At 50.2% G+C, this 17132-nt stretch overlaps 12 non-coding genes across 12 annotated transcripts; all 12 read right to left on the bottom strand.

Annotated features, from left to right (window-relative positions):
- Positions 1-4466: 4466 nt before the first annotated feature.
- Positions 4467-4585, bottom strand: LOC124562987. The gene has a single exon (XR_006969786.1). It is a non-coding gene; the product is annotated as a 5S ribosomal RNA (ribosomal RNA).
- Positions 4586-5598: 1013 nt separating this feature from the next.
- On the bottom strand, positions 5599-5717 carry LOC124562985. Its single transcript, XR_006969785.1, has one exon. It is a non-coding gene; the product is annotated as a 5S ribosomal RNA (ribosomal RNA).
- A 1012-nt stretch (positions 5718-6729) lies between these two features.
- Positions 6730-6848, bottom strand: LOC124563227. Its single transcript, XR_006970003.1, has one exon. It is a non-coding gene; the product is annotated as a 5S ribosomal RNA (ribosomal RNA).
- A 1014-nt stretch (positions 6849-7862) lies between these two features.
- LOC124562984 lies at positions 7863-7981 on the bottom strand. Its single transcript, XR_006969784.1, has one exon. It is a non-coding gene; the product is annotated as a 5S ribosomal RNA (ribosomal RNA).
- Positions 7982-8993: 1012 nt separating this feature from the next.
- Positions 8994-9112, bottom strand: LOC124562983. The gene has a single exon (XR_006969783.1). It is a non-coding gene; the product is annotated as a 5S ribosomal RNA (ribosomal RNA).
- A 1004-nt stretch (positions 9113-10116) lies between these two features.
- LOC124562982 lies at positions 10117-10235 on the bottom strand. The gene has a single exon (XR_006969782.1). It is a non-coding gene; the product is annotated as a 5S ribosomal RNA (ribosomal RNA).
- Positions 10236-11237: 1002 nt separating this feature from the next.
- Positions 11238-11356, bottom strand: LOC124562981. Its single transcript, XR_006969781.1, has one exon. It is a non-coding gene; the product is annotated as a 5S ribosomal RNA (ribosomal RNA).
- Positions 11357-12359: 1003 nt separating this feature from the next.
- LOC124562980 lies at positions 12360-12478 on the bottom strand. Its single transcript, XR_006969780.1, has one exon. It is a non-coding gene; the product is annotated as a 5S ribosomal RNA (ribosomal RNA).
- Positions 12479-13491: 1013 nt separating this feature from the next.
- LOC124562979 lies at positions 13492-13610 on the bottom strand. The gene has a single exon (XR_006969779.1). It is a non-coding gene; the product is annotated as a 5S ribosomal RNA (ribosomal RNA).
- Positions 13611-14613: 1003 nt separating this feature from the next.
- Positions 14614-14732, bottom strand: LOC124562978. Its single transcript, XR_006969778.1, has one exon. It is a non-coding gene; the product is annotated as a 5S ribosomal RNA (ribosomal RNA).
- Positions 14733-15744: 1012 nt separating this feature from the next.
- Positions 15745-15863, bottom strand: LOC124562976. The gene has a single exon (XR_006969776.1). It is a non-coding gene; the product is annotated as a 5S ribosomal RNA (ribosomal RNA).
- A 1002-nt stretch (positions 15864-16865) lies between these two features.
- LOC124562974 lies at positions 16866-16984 on the bottom strand. The gene has a single exon (XR_006969775.1). It is a non-coding gene; the product is annotated as a 5S ribosomal RNA (ribosomal RNA).
- Between the last annotated feature and the right edge of the window lie 148 nt (positions 16985-17132).

Genomic DNA, 17132 nt, shown 5'->3' with positions numbered 1-17132 from the left:
TCCGCCCCGACCTGAATGCCGCGGCATTCGCGGCCGATAATCCGCAGCAACGGATCTAAGGCTACAGAAAACAGGGCCATCGAAAGGGGACACCCCTGCCGCACCGAGCGCTCAACACGGAAAGCCGGCGTCAAGCGGCCGTTGACACTAACTCGTGACGTCGCATTCTGTAAAAGATGCTTTACCACAGTCGTAAACTTAAGGCCGAATCCCATCCGCACAAGAACCTGGCGGAGGTAAACATGGCTAATGCGGTCGAAAGCATTTTTGAAGTCAATCAATAAGATGGCAGCTGTCGGCAGGCGCGCACTTTTAACAAAGCCGATACAGTCGCGATATGCGAGAACGGCGTCAAAAATGTTTCGACCCGGCACCGCACATGATTGACTGTCACTGAGAACCGACGGTAAAACAACTTTAAGACGTTGAACCACACAGCGCGTCACAATCTTAAAATCGGCGTTAAGTAAGGTGATCGGCCGAACAGCGTCAATACAGGGCGTCGCATTCGATTTAGGTACTAAGGTCACTACCCCCTCCTCAAACGCAGCAGGGATAACAGCACCATCCCGTATTTCATTTAAAAGAGCCACAAAAACATCACGAAAAAGATCATAAAACTTCAAATAAAATTCAGAAGGAATGCCATCGGGACCAGGCGATTTACACTTAGGGCTTCGTCGGATAGCGTCGGAAAGATCGTCAGGTACATAAGCAGCATTTAAATGCGTCCTATCCGCACGAGTTAAAACATGAGGTATAACTTGTAAAAAATCCCGCAACGCATCACAGTCAACATCCAGCGCACGGAAAAGGGAACTAAAATGATTAAAAATATCCCGCTCGATGTCGGACTGGACAGTAGTCCGTCCACCGTCGCACTTTTTCCAGGTACTGATGTGGAGACGGGCACGCCTCCGTCGTTCCCTGGTCAGATGGTAAAGCGACAAAGGTTCGCCAGCCACAACCCCCGCAGGCTGGCTGCGCACGACGACACCATTACTGACAGCACGCAAATCAGCGAGAAGCTTCAGCTGAAATTGCTTAAAAGCGGGCAGCAAGGCAGGCTGTGACGTCACGCGCAGCGCGAGGTCTTGTAAACACGCCTGATGGAAGCGGGCCGTAGCGCGACGCCAACGAGCCGCCTCGCGGCTAAAATCAATTAAAAACTGCCTTATCACTGGCTTGGCCTCCCCGACCCACCACTCCAGCACACTACAGTCACCTCGCCGAGTCCCGAGTAATTTATGCCACAGATTGGTAAAACACCGGACAAAATGGTCGTCGGTCAATAAAGCACAATTAAATTTCCACAGATTCTGTCGTCTGGGAACACAAAAACGAGGCAATAAAAGCTGACAAAGGTAACCGGAATGATCAGAAAACAGCACGGGAAACATTTCCGTGCGGCAAATACGGGCAGAAAGCGAGGCAGAAATGTAAATTCTGTCCAGGCGGCTGTGCCCCGTGGGATAAAAATGAGTATAGTGGGTAACATCAGGGTTTAAAACACGCCACGTATCAACGAGCCGAAAACTGCGAATCAAGTCGCCGAGCTCGCGACAAAGGTTAGGACGAGGCACCTGATCGACAACATCTAAAACGCAATTAAAATCGCCGCCGACAACTAAAGCATCCACATTCCGGTGTAGCAGTGCACACAATTCCTGCCCATAAAAAACAGCCCTCGCCGGCTTATCGTTCCCAGACGGGGCATAAACGTTAACAAAGACAACGCCCAGTATAGTGCAACTAACAGCACGACCATTTGGTAAAATAGCAACGTCGGAAATAGCAAGATCAGAACGGACTAAAATGGCAGTTCCTGCATTGGAATCCGGTAAAACATTGTCAACAACAATAAAGTCACTAAAATCGTGTAAAAAGACAAGTGCATCGCGCGTCACCTCTTGTAAAAAGACAACATGGCAGCGGTGATCACGTAAAAAGGCCTGAAAAGCCAGTAACTTGCACGGGTGGCACAACTTGTTAAGATTAATAGTGACAACATTCCACTGGCTAAAATCGTAAGTCATAGACTCACTCAGTTAAAAGACACACAAAAGTAAAAACACACAGAAAACACGGAATGTGCAGGTGCACGACAGAGGAGGGGGTACACAGGACACACACTATGTCTCCGCACCCTCCACAACATCCTCCGCCCACTCCGAAGGCTCGAAGGGGGAGAGGGGTGGCAGGGTGGCAGTAGCTGGCACGGCAGAAGCGACCGACACAGGATCCCTGACGGGCATCTGCACGTCGGAGGGAGGCACCGACACGCGGTCGTGGATAGAAGGACCAGCGCGACGTCGGTGGACATCCTCAGCCTTCCGTTTCGTCGACATAGGTGCCGCAGTCACAGCCGAGACAGTGTCGGGCGCTAAAACAGGCACGTCTGCAGAGGCTGGTTGGCTTAACACAGTCCGCAGATGGCGAACAGCAACGTCACGTTGCTGCGCCGCATCGCTCAGATCAGCTGACTGCGCGTGGCGAGAGGAGGCCCGCGGCGACTGTTGTTGTTGCTGTTTGCGCGGCGGCTGACGCCCGGAGCCGGAAGCCTGAGGCGGCCGGAGCTCCACGTCGAGGTCGCGCCGCGCGGCACGGCGTTGCGACGCCCAAGAAGAGGCGGGGGGGCGCCCTACCGGGGACGGACTACGGTCACGCCGCGTGTAACCCCCGTCGTAAGAAGGGGAGCTACTGACACTGCGGAAGCGTTGCCTACTGGAACTCCGAGAACGAGCTTCATCCCGTTGCGGTTTCGGTTCCACAAAAACATGGCGTGATTCCGCAACAGGATTAGGCCCAGAAACATCAGAGGGTACAACGACGGGTGCAGGCACAGAAGGAGAGGGTGCCAACTGCGACACAATAGGTGCAACAGGGTCCGAAATAGGGCACGGAACAACATCGGTTACCGATTGCGGCACGGAGTCAGAGACAGCCTCCGACACAACAGCACCCACAACCGGTTGAAGAGCAGCAGGCACGTTTTCCGAAGCCGCGGACAAAGGTTCCTGGCCGGTAGTCGCAAGATCAGAGACAGTAGCATCAGCAGACACATCCATCGCTTCCGCGGCGGCAGCAAGATTAACATCTGCCGCACGCCGCGCGGGCGCGGGGGGGGCGGAACCCAAGACCGTAGCGGCGACGGAAGCAAAACTAGCTCCTTGCAAATTGGCCTCAAGTGGTAGCTGAACAGGCCGTTTGCGCTTCGGACAATCCTGCCGATAATGTCCGACACCGTTACAAAATGAGCAAGTCTGTGGCTGGCCACTGTACGTGACAAACGCACGGTGGCCGTTTACCAAAATAAAAGACGGAATATGCTGCCTGACCACCATCTTAACACTGCGCACACCGTTCTCGACTTGAAATATGTACGCAGACGACCATTTCTCTTTCACTACAGATAGAACAGTGCCATAAGGCCGCAAGTGACGAGAAATAGTGTCGTTGCGAATTTCAAACGGGAGGTTAAATATGCGGATTTGTCGAAGACCAAAACCAGCATGAGACACAGTGACATTACTAATATTTCCGTTAAGGTGTCGAAATCTACGAACACCGTCATTAACAGAGACAACAGCATCACACAGATCGGGAGATTTCAGTTTCAAGAACACAGAATTTAAAAACGTATCGAACTGAATACCGAGCACATCAGTAGTAGACAACATCAAGTCCTCAAGCAACCAACGATGGATCTCGAAAGCCGAAGGTTTCTCTACGGAACGATCAAACTCGCACTGAATATTATTCTGTCGCTCTTCACTTTCATCGTAAACGATATCCATTACTTACAGTTCAGTAGAAAAGAAAGAAAGCAACGAGGAAGAGGGAGCAGACGACACGCGAGGTGCCGCCGGCCCAGTCGCACGAGGTAAACACAGCACGCCAGGCACCAAGGTGTTGGCTGGCGCGCGGCCGACCGGCGTATGGCCTGTGCGGGATGTGGCAGAGTGTTGTTGGAGGGCGCCACTGCTGGCGATGTGAGCTTCCTCGCCTCGCCTCAGACGAGGTGTTTGCGTAATTTGCAGTGCATTCGCACCATTCCTGTCCCTGTCCCCGTCCCGACTTGTCCCGACTTTGCTCGGCTGCCGCTCGGGTCGTGGCCCATATAACAGCGCAAGCACAAGAAACGTCTGCAGGAGATGACGAGACGAGACGAGACGACTAAGGAATATATTGATAATTACATATCGAAGTAGGAATTGTACACCGCTACACAACAACAGGCGCTGACGTATTTCAGAACACATCTGCCGATTCGTACTGTTTTGTCGTTTTCAAAGACTTCCTGGCGAACTTGGTTAGCACATTCTCCCTCAAACTGAGATATTTACTGCAATTTCGCACCTTATGGTCATTACAGTAGATTAAAATGCTTAAGCAAGAATCTTTGTCCCAACAGAACGGTGGTATGGAAACAGGGCGGTATAAAAAAAAAAAGGTAAATGAAAGGGAGCCAACAGCACGTGGTGTTCCCAGGTGGTCACCCATCCAAGTACTAACCACGCCCGATGTTGCTTAACTTCGGTGATCGGACGAGAACCGGTGTACTCAACATGGTATGGCCGTTGGCGCCCATATAATGTAGGCGCATGGCAGAATTCGCATTCGGTTCTTATCCCAACACACACAAAATCATACTTTTCGGTCGAAAGCAGCCGCATTTTTTTTTTATTGACAATTCGTCACGTTAGCGCGAACGCAATCCTGAGTTCCAAAACTTATGAGCCGGAAGGACGCGCTTCGTGTATTTTTTTTTTTTTTGTGAGATTTATAAATTTATTTATTAACATTACATCGTTACAAGCTAACACCTTTACAACATAAAACACGAACAGAGTTGTAATTGTAAGCACTTCCTTCTGCAATCCGACGTGCCAGCAGAGCGACTGCCGAATTAGCGGGCGCGCCGCCGTGTGTGTGAGACGCGCAGCTTCTCGTTGCACCTCCTGTCATCCGCTTGGCGCGTGCAGCCTTCGACACTCGCGGAAGACGCATCTTGTCCCTGGTGTCCAGCGCAGGAGGGTTGGCGCGCGGCCGACCGGCGTATGGCCTGTGCGGGGTGTGGCAGAGTGTTGTTGGAGGGCGCCACTGCTGGCGATGTGAGCTTCCTCGCCTCGCCTCAGACGAGGTGTTTGCGTAATTTGCAGTGCATTCGCACCATTCCTGTCCCTGTCCCCGTCCCGACTTGTCCCGACTTTGCTCGGCTGCCGCTCGCTGCCGCTCGGGTCGTGGCCCATATAACAGCGCAAGCACAAGAAACGTCTGCAGGAGATGACGAGACGAGACGAGACGACTAAGGAATATATTGATAATTACATATCGAAGTAGGAATTGTACACCGCTACACAACAACAGGCGCTGACGTATTTCAGAACACATCTGCCGATTCGTACTGTTTTGTCGTTTTCAAAGACTTCCTGGCGAACTTGGTTAGCACATTCTCCCTCAAACTGAGATATTTACTGCAATTTCGCACCTTATGGTCATTACAGTAGATTAAAATGCTTAAGCAAGAATCTTTGTCCCAACAGAACGGTGGTATGGAAAGAGGGCGGTATAAAAAAAAAAAGGTAAATGAAAGGGAGCCAACAGCACGTGGTGTTCCCAGGTGGTCACCCATCCAAGTACTAACCACGCCCGATGTTGCTTAACTTCGGTGATCGGACGAGAACCGGTGTACTCAACATGGTATGGCCGTTGGCGCCCATATAATGTAGGCGCATGGCAGAATTCGCATTCGGTTCTTATCCCAACACACACAAAATCATACTTTTCGGTCGAAAGCAGCCGCATTTTTTTTTTATTGACAATTCGTCACGTTAGCGCGAACGCAATCCTGAGTTCCAAAACTTATGAGCCGGAAGGACGCGCTTCGTGTATTTTTTTTTTTTTGTGAGATTTATAAATTTATTTATTAACATTACATCGTTACAAGCTAACACCTTTACAACATAAAACACGAACAGAGTTGTAATTGTAAGCACTTCCTTCTGCAATCCGACGTGCCAGCAGAGCGACTGCCGAATTAGCGGGCGCGCCGCCGTGTGTGTGAGACGCGCAGCTTCTCGTTGCACCTCCTGTCATCCGCTTGGCGCGTGCAGCCTTCGACACTCGCGGAAGACGCATCTTGTCCCTGGTGTCCAGCGCAGGAGGGTTGGCGCGCGGCCGACCGGCGTATGGCCTGTGCGGGGTGTGGCAGAGTGTTGTTGGAGGCCGCCACTGCTGGCGATGTGAGCTTCCTCGCCTCGCCTCAGACGAGGTGTTTGCGTAATTTGCAGTGCATTCGCACCATTCCTGTCCCTGTCCCCGTCCCGACTTGTCCCGACTTTGCTCGGCTGCCGCTCGCTGCCGCTCGGGTCGTGGCCCATATAACAGCGCAAGCACAAGAAACGTCTGCAGGAGATGACGAGACGAGACGAGACGACTAAGGAATATATTGATAATTACATATCGAAGTAGGAATTGTACACCGCTACACAACAACAGGCGCTGACGTATTTCAGAACACATCTGCCGATTCGTACTGTTTTGTCGTTTTCAAAGACTTCCTGGCGAACTTGGTTAGCACATTCTCCCTCAAACTGAGATATTTACTGCAATTTCGCACCTTATGGTCATTACAGTAGATTAAAATGCTTAAGCAAGAATCTTTGTCCCAACAGAACGGTGGTATGGAAAGAGGGCGGTATAAAAAAAAAAAGGTAAATGAAAGGGAGCCCACAGCACGTGGTGTTCCCAGGTGGTCACCCATCCAAGTACTAACCACGCCCGATGTTGCTTAACTTCGGTGATCGGACGAGAACCGGTGTACTCAACATGGTATGGCCGTTGGCGCCCATATAATGTAGGCGCATGGCAGAATTCGCATTCGGTTCTTATCCCAACACACACAAAATCATACTTTTCGGTCGAAAGCAGCCGCATTTTTTTTTTATTGACAATTCGTCACGTTAGCGCGAACGCAATCCTGAGTTCCAAAACTTATGAGCCGGAAGGACGCGCTTCGTGTATTTTTTTTTTTTTTTGTGAGATTTATAAATTTATTTATTAACATTACATCGTTACAAGCTAACACCTTTACAACATAAAACACGAACAGAGTTGTAATTGTAAGCACTTCCTTCTGCAATCCGACGTGCCAGCAGAGCGACTGCCGAATTAGCGGGCGCGCCGCCGTGTGTGTGAGACGCGCAGCTTCTCGTTGCACCTCCTGTCATCCGCTTGGCGCGTGCAGCCTTCGACACTCGCGGAAGACGCATCTTGTCCCTGGTGTCCAGCGCAGGAGGGTTGGCGCGCGGCCGACCGGCGTATGGCCTGTGCGGGGTGTGGCAGAGTGTTGTTGGAGGGCGCCACTGCTGGCGATGTGAGCTTCCTCGCCTCGCCTCAGACGAGGTGTTTGCGTAATTTGCAGTGCATTCGCACCATTCCTGTCCCTGTCCCCGTCCCGACTTGTCCCGACTTTGCTCGGCTGCCGCTCGCTGCCGCTCGGGTCGTGGCCCATATAACAGCGCAAGCACAAGAAACGTCTGCAGGAGATGACGAGACGAGACGAGACGACTAAGGAATATATTGATAATTACATATCGAAGTAGGAATTGTACACCGCTACACAACAACAGGCGCTGACGTATTTCAGAACACATCTGCCGATTCGTACTGTTTTGTCGTTTTCAAAGACTTCCTGGCGAACTTGGTTAGCACATTCTCCCTCAAACTGAGATATTTACTGCAATTTCGCACCTTATGGTCATTACAGTAGATTAAAATGCTTAAGCAAGAATCTTTGTCCCAACAGAACGGTGGTATGGAAAGAGGGCGGTATAAAAAAAAAAAGGTAAATGAAAGGGAGCCAACAGCACGTGGTGTTCCCAGGTGGTCACCCATCCAAGTACTAACCACGCCCGATGTTGCTTAACTTCGGTGATCGGACGAGAACCGGTGTACTCAACATGGTATGGCCGTTGGCGCCCATATAATGTAGGCGCATGGCAGAATTCGCATTCGGTTCTTATCCCAACACACACAAAATCATACTTTTCGGTCGAAAGCAGCCGCATTTTTTTTTTATTGACAATTCGTCACGTTAGCGCGAACGCAATCCTGAGTTCCAAAACTTATGAGCCGGAAGGACGCGCTTCGTGTATTTTTTTTTTTTTTGTGAGATTTATAAATTTATTTATTAACATTACATCGTTACAAGCTAACACCTTTACAACATAAAACACGAACAGAGTTGTAATTGTAAGCACTTCCTTCTGCAATCCGACGTGCCAGCAGAGCGACTGCCGAATTAGCGGGCGCGCCGCCGTGTGTGTGAGACGCGCAGCTTCTCGTTGCACCTCCTGTCATCCGCTTGGCGCGTGCAGCCTTCGACACTCGCGGAAGACGCATCTTGTCCCTGGTGTCCAGCGCAGGAGGGTTGGCGCGCGGCCGACCGGCGTATGGCCTGTGCGGGGTGTGGCAGAGTGTTGTTGGAGGGCGCCACTGCTGGCGATGTGAGCTTCCTCGCCTCGCCTCAGACGAGGTGTTTGCGTAATTTGCAGTGCATTCGCACCATTCCTGTCCCTGTCCCCGTCCCGACTTGTCCCGACTTTGCTCGGCTGCCGCTCGCTGCCGCTCGGGTCGTGGCCCATATAACAGCGCAAGCACAAGAAACGTCTGCAGGAGATGACGAGACGAGACGAGACGACTAAGGAATATATTTATAATTACATATCGAAGTAGGAATTGTACACCGCTACACAACAACAGGCGCTGACGTATTTCAGAACACATCTGCCGATTCGTACTGTTTTGTCGTTTTCAAAGACTTCCTGGCGAACTTGGTTAGCACATTCTCCCTCAAACTGAGATATTTACTGCAATTTCGCACCTTATGGTCATTACAGTAGATTAAAATGCTTAAGCAAGAATCTTTGTCCCAACAGAACGGTGGTATGGAAAGAGGGCGGTATAAAAAAAAAAGGTAAATGAAAGGGAGCCAACAGCACGTGGTGTTCCCAGGTGGTCACCCATCCAAGTACTAACCACGCCCGATGTTGCTTAACTTCGGTGATCGGACGAGAACCGGTGTACTCAACATGGTATGGCCGTTGGCGCCCATATAATGTAGGCGCATGGCAGAATTCGCATTCGGTTCTTATCCCAACACACACAAAATCATACTTTTCGGTCGAAAGCAGCCGCATTTTTTTTTTATTGACAATTCGTCACGTTAGCGCGAACGCAATCCTGAGTTCCAAAACTTATGAGCCGGAAGGACGCGCTTCGTGTATTTTTTTTTTTTTTTGTGAGATTTATAAATTTATTTATTAACATTACATCGTTACAAGCTAACACCTTTACAACATAAAACACGAACAGAGTTGTAATTGTAAGCACTTCCTTCTGCAATCCGACGTGCCAGCAGAGCGACTGCCGAATTAGCGGGCGCGCCGCCGTGTGTGTGAGACGCGCAGCTTCTCGTTGCACCTCCTGTCATCCGCTTGGCGCGTGCAGCCTTCGACACTCGCGGAAGACGCATCTTGTCCCTGGTGTCCAGCGCAGGAGGGTTGGCGCGCGGCCGACCGGCGTATGGCCTGTGCGGGGTGTGGCAGAGTGTTGTTGGAGGGCGCCACTGCTGGCGATGTGAGCTTCCTCGCCTCGCCTCAGACGAGGTGTTTGCGTAATTTGCAGTGCATTCGCACCATTCCTGTCCCTGTCCCCGTCCCGACTTGTCCCGACTTTGCTCGGCTGCCGCTCGGGTCGTGGCCCATATAACAGCGCAAGCACAAGAAACGTCTGCAGGAGATGACGAGACGAGACGAGACGACTAAGGAATATATTGATAATTACATATCGAAGTAGGAATTGTACACCGCTACACAACAACAGGCGCTGACGTATTTCAGAACACATCTGCCGATTCGTACTGTTTTGTCGTTTTCAAAGACTTCCTGGCGAACTTGGTTAGCACATTCTCCCTCAAACTGAGATATTTACTGCAATTTCGCACCTTATGGTCATTACAGTAGATTAAAATGCTTAAGCAAGAATCTTTGTCCCAACAGAACGGTGGTATGGAAAGAGGGCGGTATAAAAAAAAAAAGGTAAATGAAAGGGAGCCAACAGCACGTGGTGTTCCCAGGTGGTCACCCATCCAAGTACTAACCACGCCCGATGTTGCTTAACTTCGGTGATCGGACGAGAACCGGTGTACTCAACATGGTATGGCCGTTGGCGCCCATATAATGTAGGCGCATGGCAGAATTCGCATTCGGTTCTTATCCCAACACACACAAAATCATACTTTTCGGTCGAAAGCAGCCGCATTTTTTTTTTATTGACAATTCGTCACGTTAGCGCGAACGCAATCCTGAGTTCCAAAACTTATGAGCCGGAAGGACGCGCTTCGTGTATTTTTTTTTTTTTTGTGAGATTTATAAATTTATTTATTAACATTACATCGTTACAAGCTAACACCTTTACAACATAAAACACGAACAGAGTTGTAATTGTAAGCACTTCCTTCTGCAATCCGACGTGCCAGCAGAGCGACTGCCGAATTAGCGGGCGCGCCGCCGTGTGTGTGAGACGCGCAGCTTCTCGTTGCACCTCCTGTCATCCGCTTGGCGCGTGCAGCCTTCGACACTCGCGGAAGACGCATCTTGTCCCTGGTGTCCAGCGCAGGAGGGTTGGCGCGCGGCCGACCGGCGTATGGCCTGTGCGGGGTGTGGCAGAGTGTTGTTGGAGGGCGCCACTGCTGGCGATGTGAGCTTCCTCGCCTCGCCTCAGACGAGGTGTTTGCGTAATTTGCAGTGCATTCGCACCATTCCTGTCCCTGTCCCCGTCCCGACTTGTCCCGACTTTGCTCGGCTGCCGCTCGGGTCGTGGCCCATATAACAGCGCAAGCACAAGAAACGTCTGCAGGAGATGACGAGACGAGACGAGACGACTAAGGAATATATTTATAATTACATATCGAAGTAGGAATTGTACACCGCTACACAACAACAGGCGCTGACGTATTTCAGAACACATCTGCCGATTCGTACTGTTTTGTCGTTTTCAAAGACTTCCTGGCGAACTTGGTTAGCACATTCTCCCTCAAACTGAGATATTTACTGCAATTTCGCACCTTATGGTCATTACAGTAGATTAAAATGCTTAAGCAAGAATCTTTGTCCCAACAGAACGGTGGTATGGAAAGAGGGCGGTATAAAAAAAAAAGGTAAATGAAAGGGAGCCAACAGCACGTGGTGTTCCCAGGTGGTCACCCATCCAAGTACTAACCACGCCCGATGTTGCTTAACTTCGGTGATCGGACGAGAACCGGTGTACTCAACATGGTATGGCCGTTGGCGCCCATATAATGTAGGCGCATGGCAGAATTCGCATTCGGTTCTTATCCCAACACACACAAAATCATACTTTTCGGTCGAAAGCAGCCGCATTTTTTTTTTATTGACAATTCGTCACGTTAGCGCGAACGCAATCCTGAGTTCCAAAACTTATGAGCCGGAAGGACGCGCTTCGTGTATTTTTTTTTTTTTTGTGAGATTTATAAATTTATTTATTAACATTACATCGTTACAAGCTAACACCTTTACAACATAAAACACGAACAGAGTTGTAATTGTAAGCACTTCCTTCTGCAATCCGACGTGCCAGCAGAGCGACTGCCGAATTAGCGGGCGCGCCGCCGTGTGTGTGAGACGCGCAGCTTCTCGTTGCACCTCCTGTCATCCGCTTGGCGCGTGCAGCCTTCGACACTCGCGGAAGACGCATCTTGTCCCTGGTGTCCAGCGCAGGAGGGTTGGCGCGCGGCCGACCGGCGTATGGCCTGTGCGGGGTGTGGCAGAGTGTTGTTGGAGGGCGCCACTGCTGGCGATGTGAGCTTCCTCGCCTCGCCTCAGACGAGGTGTTTGCGTAATTTGCAGTGCATTCGCACCATTCCTGTCCCTGTCCCCGTCCCGACTTGTCCCGACTTTGCTCGGCTGCCGCTCGGGTCGTGGCCCATATAACAGCGCAAGCACAAGAAACGTCTGCAGGAGATGACGAGACGAGACGAGACGACTAAGGAATATATTGATAATTACATATCGAAGTAGGAATTGTACACCGCTACACAACAACAGGCGCTGACGTATTTCAGAACACATCTGCCGATTCGTACTGTTTTGTCGTTTTCAAAGACTTCCTGGCGAACTTGGTTAGCACATTCTCCCTCAAACTGAGATATTTACTGCAATTTCGCACCTTATGGTCATTACAGTAGATTAAAATGCTTAAGCAAGAATCTTTGTCCCAACAGAACGGTGGTATGGAAACAGGGCGGTATAAAAAAAAAAAGGTAAATGAAAGGGAGCCAACAGCACGTGGTGTTCCCAGGTGGTCACCCATCCAAGTACTAACCACGCCCGATGTTGCTTAACTTCGGTGATCGGACGAGAACCGGTGTACTCAACATGGTATGGCCGTTGGCGCCCATATAATGTAGGCGCATGGCAGAATTCGCATTCGGTTCTTATCCCAACACACACAAAATCATACTTTTCGGTCGAAAGCAGCCGCATTTTTTTTTTATTGACAATTCGTCACGTTAGCGCGAACGCAATCCTGAGTTCCAAAACTTATGAGCCGGAAGGACGCGCTTCGTGTATTTTTTTTTTTTTTGTGAGATTTATAAATTTATTTATTAACATTACATCGTTACAAGCTAACACCTTTACAACATAAAACACGAACAGAGTTGTAATTGTAAGCACTTCCTTCTGCAATCCGACGTGCCAGCAGAGCGACTGCCGAATTAGCGGGCGCGCCGCCGTGTGTGTGAGACGCGCAGCTTCTCGTTGCACCTCCTGTCATCCGCTTGGCGCGTGCAGCCTTCGACACTCGCGGAAGACGCATCTTGTCCCTGGTGTCCAGCGCAGGAGGGTTGGCGCGCGGCCGACCGGCGTATGGCCTGTGCGGGGTGTGGCAGAGTGTTGTTGGAGGGCGCCACTGCTGGCGATGTGAGCTTCCTCGCCTCGCCTCAGACGAGGTGTTTGCGTAATTTGCAGTGCATTCGCACCATTCCTGTCCCTGTCCCCGTCCCGACTTGTCCCGACTTTGCTCGGCTGCGGCTCGCTGCCGCTCGGGTCGTGGCCCATATAACAGCGCAAGCACAAGAAACGTCTGCAGGAGATGACGAGACGAGACGAGACGACTAAGGAATATATTTATAATTACATATCGAAGTAGGAATTGTACACCGCTACACAACAACAGGCGCTGACGTATTTCAGAACACATCTGCCGATTCGTACTGTTTTGTCGTTTTCAAAGACTTCCTGGCGAACTTGGTTAGCACATTCTCCCTCAAACTGAGATATTTACTGCAATTTCGCACCTTATGGTCATTACAGTAGATTAAAATGCTTAAGCAAGAATCTTTGTCCCAACAGAACGGTGGTATGGAAAGAGGGCGGTATAAAAAAAAAAAGGTAAATGAAAGGGAGCCAACAGCACGTGGTGTTCCCAGGTGGTCACCCATCCAAGTACTAACCACGCCCGATGTTGCTTAACTTCGGTGATCGGACGAGAACCGGTGTACTCAACATGGTATGGCCGTTGGCGCCCATATAATGTAGGCGCATGGCAGAATTCGCATTCGGTTCTTATCCCAACACACACAAAATCATACTTTTCGGTCGAAAGCAGCCGCATTTTTTTTTTATTGACAATTCGTCACGTTAGCGCGAACGCAATCCTGAGTTCCAAAACTTATGAGCCGGAAGGACGCGCTTCGTGTATTTTTTTTTTTTTTGTGAGATTTATAAATTTATTTATTAACATTACATCGTTACAAGCTAACACCTTTACAACATAAAACACGAACAGAGTTGTAATTGTAAGCACTTCCTTCTGCAATCCGACGTGCCAGCAGAGCGACTGCCGAATTAGCGGGCGCGCCGCCGTGTGTGTGAGACGCGCAGCTTCTCGTTGCACCTCCTGTCATCCGCTTGGCGCGTGCAGCCTTCGACACTCGCGGAAGACGCATCTTGTCCCTGGTGTCCAGCGCAGGAGGGTTGGCGCGCGGCCGACCGGCGTATGGCCTGTGCGGGGTGTGGCAGAGTGTTGTTGGAGGGCGCCACTGCTGGCGATGTGAGCTTCCTCGCCTCGCCTCAGACGAGGTGTTTGCGTAATTTGCAGTGCATTCGCACCATTCCTGTCCCTGTCCCCGTCCCGACTTGTCCCGACTTTGCTCGGCTGCCGCTCGGGTCGTGGCCCATATAACAGCGCAAGCACAAGAAACGTCTGCAGGAGATGACGAGACGAGACGAGACGACTAAGGAATATATTGATAATTACATATCGAAGTAGGAATTGTACACCGCTACACAACAACAGGCGCTGACGTATTTCAGAACACATCTGCCGATTCGTACTGTTTTGTCGTTTTCAAAGACTTCCTGGCGAACTTGGTTAGCACATTCTCCCTCAAACTGAGATATTTACTGCAATTTCGCACCTTATGGTCATTACAGTAGATTAAAATGCTTAAGCAAGAATCTTTGTCCCAACAGAACGGTGGTATGGAAACAGGGCGGTATAAAAAAAAAAAGGTAAATGAAAGGGAGCCAACAGCACGTGGTGTTCCCAGGTGGTCACCCATCCAAGTACTAACCACGCCCGATGTTGCTTAACTTCGGTGATCGGACGAGAACCGGTGTACTCAACATGGTATGGCCGTTGGCGCCCATATAATGTAGGCGCATGGCAGAATTCGCATTCGGTTCTTATCCCAACACACACAAAATCATACTTTTCGGTCGAAAGCAGCCGCATTTTTTTTTTATTGACAATTCGTCACGTTAGCGCGAACGCAATCCTGAGTTCCAAAACTTATGAGCCGGAAGGACGCGCTTCGTGTATTTTTTTTTTTTTTGTGAGATTTATAAATTTATTTATTAACATTACATCGTTACAAGCTAACACCTTTACAACATAAAACACGAACAGAGTTGTAATTGTAAGCACTTCCTTCTGCAATCCGACGTGCCAGCAGAGCGACTGCCGAATTAGCGGGCGCGCCGCCGTGTGTGTGAGACGCGCAGCTTCTCGTTGCACCTCCTGTCATCCGCTTGGCGCGTGCAGCCTTCGACACTCGCGGAAGACGCATCTTGTCCCTGGTGTCCAGCGCAGGAGGGTTGGCGCGCGGCCGACCGGCGTATGGCCTGTGCGGGGTGTGGCAGAGTGTTGTTGGAGGGCGCCACTGCTGGCGATGTGAGCTTCCTCGCCTCGCCTCAGACGAGGTGTTTGCGTAATTTGCAGTGCATTCGCACCATTCCTGTCCCTGTCCCCGTCCCGACTTGTCCCGACTTTGCTCGGCTGCGGCTCGCTGCCGCTCGGGTCGTGGCCCATATAACAGCGCAAGCACAAGAAACGTCTGCAGGAGATGACGAGACGAGACGAGACGACTAAGGAATATATTTATAATTACATATCGAAGTAGGAATTGTACACCGCTACACAACAACAGGCGCTGACGTATTTCAGAACACATCTGCCGATTCGTACTGTTTTGTCGTTTTCAAAGACTTCCTGGCGAACTTGGTTAGCACATTCTCCCTCAAACTGAGATATTTACTGCAATTTCGCACCTTATGGTCATTACAGTAGATTAAAATGCTTAAGCAAGAATCTTTGTCCCAACAGAACGGTGGTATGGAAAGAGGGCGGTATAAAAAAAAAAGGTAAATGAAAGGGAGCCAACAGCACGTGGTGTTCCCAGGTGGTCACCCATCCAAGTACTAACCACGCCCGATGTTGCTTAACTTCGGTGATCGGACGAGAACCGGTGTACTCAACATGGTATGGCCGTTGGCGCCCATATAATGTAGGCGCATGGCAGAATTCGCATTCGGTTCTTATCCCAACACACACAAAATCATACTTTTCGGTCGAAAGCAGCCGCATTTTTTTTTTATTGACAATTCGTCACGTTAGCGCGAACGCAATCCTGAGTTCCAAAACTTATGAGCCGGAAGGACGCGCTTCGTGTATTTTTTTTTTTTTGTGAGATTTATAAATTTATTTATTAACATTACATCGTTACAAGCTAACACCTTTACAACATAAAACACGAACAGAGTTGTAATTGTAAGCACTTCCTTCTGCAATCCGACGTGCCAGCAGAGCGACTGCCGAATTAGCGGGCGCGCCGCCGTGTGTGTGAGACGCGCAGCTTCTCGTTGCACCTCCTGTCATCCGCTTGGCGCGTGCAGCCTTCGACACTCGCGGAAGACGCATCTTGTCCCTGGTGTCCAGCGCAGGAGGGTTGGCGCGCGGCCGACCGGCGTATGGCCTGTGCGGGGTGTGGCAGAGTGTTGTTGGAGGGCGCCACTGCTGGCGATGTGAGCTTCCTCGCCTCGCCTCAGACGAGGTGTTTGCGTAATTTGCAGTGCATTCGCACCATTCCTGTCCCTGTCCCCGTCCCGACTTGTCCCGACTTTGCTCGGCTGCCGCTCGGGTCGTGGCCCATATAACAGCGCAAGCACAAGAAACGTCTGCAGGAGATGACGAGACGAGACGAGACGACTAAGGAATATATTGATAATTACATATCGAAGTAGGAATTGTACACCGCTACACAACAACAGGCGCTGACGTATTTCAGAACACATCTGCCGATTCGTACTGTTTTGTCGTTTTCAAAGACTTCCTGGCGAACTTGGTTAGCACATTCTCCCTCAAACTGAGATATTTACTGCAATTTCGCACCTTATGGTCATTACAGTAGATTAAAATGCTTAAGCAAGAATCTTTGTCCCAACAGAACGGTGGTATGGAAACAGGGCGGTATAAAAAAAAAAAGGTAAATGAAAGGGAGCCAACAGCACGTGGTGTTCCCAGGTGGTCACCCATCCAAGTACTAACCACGCCCGATGTTGCTTAACTTCGGTGATCGGACGAGAACCGGTGTACTCAACATGGTATGGCCGTTGGCGCCCATATAATGTAGGCGCATGGCAGAATTCGCATTCGGTTCTTATCCCAACACACACAAAATCATACTTTTCGGTCGAAAGCAGCCGCATTTTTTTTTTATTGACAATTCGTCACGTTAGCGCGAACGCAATCCTGAGTTCCAAAAC

The sequence above is a fragment of the Schistocerca americana genome, unplaced genomic scaffold (assembly GCF_021461395.2).
Source record: "Schistocerca americana isolate TAMUIC-IGC-003095 unplaced genomic scaffold, iqSchAmer2.1 HiC_scaffold_119, whole genome shotgun sequence".
NCBI lineage: Eukaryota > Metazoa > Arthropoda > Insecta > Orthoptera > Acrididae > Schistocerca > Schistocerca americana.
Note: the sequence above shows the minus strand (reverse complement) of the source record. Positions and strands in the feature narration are given on the sequence as shown.